The sequence below is a fragment of the Austrofundulus limnaeus genome, unplaced genomic scaffold (genome assembly GCF_001266775.1).
Source record: "Austrofundulus limnaeus strain Quisiro unplaced genomic scaffold, Austrofundulus_limnaeus-1.0 Scaffold56, whole genome shotgun sequence".
Taxonomy (NCBI): Eukaryota; Metazoa; Chordata; class Actinopteri; order Cyprinodontiformes; family Rivulidae; genus Austrofundulus; species Austrofundulus limnaeus.
Genome location: NW_013952458.1, coordinates 2,163,308 through 2,166,397, shown reverse-complemented (window position 1 = coordinate 2,166,397; position 3,090 = coordinate 2,163,308). Strand labels below are relative to the sequence as shown.

The window sequence follows — 3,090 nt, the reverse complement described above, 5'->3', positions numbered from 1 at the left end:
TATATATATAAAGACAAAATGCTTAGTCTCCCAAACTAATGAGCATCAGTTTTCAAATGGCTAAATCAAAGTTTATGAAAAAATCAGATCCTGTGCAAAAGCTTACATGTTGCTTCCAAGCAGCCAGACTTTTTCATCGTCTTTTATAGTGGTTCTGATCAATAGATAGTTTTCCAAAGGTTTTTCAAAGATATTAATTATTTTTTACCTTTTTAAAAGAACTTCACTCTGGTCCCCATATTAAACTATGACAGTGTGTTGCACAGAGTGCTTAAAAATGCAAGAAAATGAACAAGTGAAGGACAAAATATACATCAGGCCTAAAATGATATTTAAGTCAATTATTAAAGTCCAGTATTAAGGGGAAAACATCCAGTTGAACTTGATACAGAAGCCTGAGAAACGACAGTTCAGCTCATTGACATGTGTCCTCTCCTCTCCGAGGGTGGATTCAGTTTAACTGGGTTCCAAAATTCTAACATTTGTTACATTTTCAACTGGTGCAGACAGTTCACTTTCACCTCCTTACCTGTGGGGGTGCTGCACCAAGAACCACTAAAAGAAATTACACGGAAACCACAGGCCAAGACATTAAGCACAACTTCCCTTTTCACAAAATGTAAACAAATTTGGAGTGACATCATATTTCAGCTGTTGTAGGTCTTCTCTTTTGTCTTTGGCAAATGACCATAAGACCCTCCCTCTAGCACAAGACACGCATGTTTGTTTTGGTTTGAACTGTAGTGCATTCATATTCAAAACACACCAGAGTTTACTTCAACCGAACTGAAAGCTAGATTTATTTTTTATTTTTTGTATTTTTTTCCTTGTCTTCTCTCCAGATTTCTGAGGCCCCATTAGCACCCTCTTGTACCCCCAGGGGTCGTTAGCCCCTAATTTAAAAAAGAGCGCCTTTGTAAGTCCTGAAACATTCCGGCACTTTCAGGACCTTGGGCAGTTCCTTCAGCCCTTCACTCTGTCTAGAGTCCTGAAACATTCCAGCACTTTCAGGACCTTGGACAGTTCCTTCAGCCCTTCACTCTGTCTAAAGTCCTTAAATATTCCAGCCCTTTCAGGACTTCGGACTGTTCATTCAGTCCTGGACATTGTTGACAGCAATGATTCCCAACCAGGAGTACGCGAGCAATTTACAGGGAGTATGTGGGAAAATTTCCCAGATGTGTAAAATAAATAAATAAAAAATGACAATAGGACTGAGATTGGTCCCTGTGATTTCCTCAATGTGGAATTTGCAGACAGAATCTCAGGATCAACACAGTATAAAACGCAGAATCTCTCAGAATTTGCTCATTTGGGCGAGTTTCTGACGTATTTTGGACAATACAGTGTATTTTGGATGCTGCTGTTTTCTGCACCTGCCATTATCTGGTTTATTTATTTAATTACTTATTCACTTTCAAGGCAACATTTTTATCTTTATGTTTAATTTGAATTGAAAACAATAAAATGCCTGAGAATTAAATGTTCTAGGAGGTAAAATAAATCAATTTCATTTAATAATCAGATGTAGTACATTGTAATTTTGGAGTATCATCATTACTTTTGACTGAAGGGGTACTAGTGGTATAACAAAATGACTCAGGGGGTACACAAGTCTAAAAAAGGTTGGGAACCACAGCCATAGTTGACCAGTAAAAATGAAAAAAAAAAAAAAAGGCATCTCTGTTTCCACCATGTGACTGTCTGGTCTGTGGGGTAAGGTTGGGCAACATTGGCAAAAAAAAAAAAATCTCGGTTATAATTGTAGTATTAAGCTGATGACGATTCATATGACAATGAATCCCCTGCAGTGTCTGGACCCCTGCATGCCTTAGTCACATGACCAATTTAAGTACAGAATTCAGACTGTTCATCAAATTTTTAACCAGAGTTAAGATAAATAAATTACAGAACTTTAAAAAAAGTTTGTTATATTTGAAGCAGAGAGGAGCATTGAGTGGACTAATGGGGGAAATCTCCAGTTAACCTGGTGGCATTAATCGCATTAATCATCAAGTGGCAAAAAATAATCACGGGAAGTTTTTTTTGATGAAGAAATGCACACAATATGATTTTGCACAACCCTACTGTGAGATGCAGCTGGGGGGGGGAGGTCAGAACTAATATAAAGTAGGGGCTTTGCCACCCTGTCTGTCCCCTTAGTGGCACGCCTGGCTTAATAAGCAAGTAACAATTATCTGGATTAAAAATGAACGAAAAGTCTACAGAAAACCTTTGTAACACCTTTTTAATTCTCAAGATCTTCTAATTTGAATAAATGACAAGATGATCTATCTAAGTCCATCAACCATGTCGTTTATTTAATGTTCTAAAACTCCAGAGATGGTTCGGCGCTGGGTGGATTCTGGCGCTTTTTGGAGGCGTTGGTTTCTGAATCCGTCCAGTATCTCCGCCCCTCCGGGCAGAGCCACCTTCTCCATCCACCATCTAAACCAGGATTTGAGGTGTGACAGACAGACTTCAGGAGCTCAGCATCGCGTCGGTCCGGCCCATCATCCACCTCTTCATTTACCATTCCTCTCTTTCTTTTTCTTTGGGATTATGGAGATGTCGTTGCGCCACGCCAGATTGAACCACAGACGCTCACCAAGAGATTAAATCTCCCGATCAAGGACGAAATATTTATATGTGCATACATTTATTTATTTCTGCTGCAGCACATTTTTTTTTTTAGATTTTGCACGTAAAAAAAGGGATTTTGAGCTTGATGCTTGTGGAGATTTGGGAGCGCGCATTGGAGGTTGGAGTTGGCATATCTCCGCAATCCCCATCTTTTTTTTTCTTACCATGATTAAACCGCTGTAGCTGTGACCAAACGCAGCGCCCGGAACAAACAATTAAGATGACAAAACCCGCTCCTGGAGGAGAGTCTCTTCGAGTCAGCTGCATTGGGACCGAGGATTTCCACAGAGTTGGAGGGCAGAGAGCTGAGGAAGAGGAGAGGCAAGAGAGGAGAGCTTCGGTCAGTGATGGACTGAGCTGAAAAGGCGCTTGTTTTTATTTTTTTTCCTTTCTTTTTTTTTTTTTTTTGGACACATTATTGCCGCACAGGTGAGACGGTGTGTGTGT

General features: G+C 39.8%; 1 protein-coding gene across 1 annotated transcript in view; it reads left to right on the top strand.

Moving 5' to 3' along the window:
• Positions 1 to 2,367: 2,367 nt before the first annotated feature.
• Positions 2,368 to 3,090, top strand: part of syngap1a (synaptic Ras GTPase activating protein 1a) — a gene marked incomplete in the record, with an annotated part of 43,295 nt that continues 42,572 nt past the window's right edge. Inside the window, 1 exon segment of the mRNA XM_014009285.1 lies at positions 2,368 to 3,072.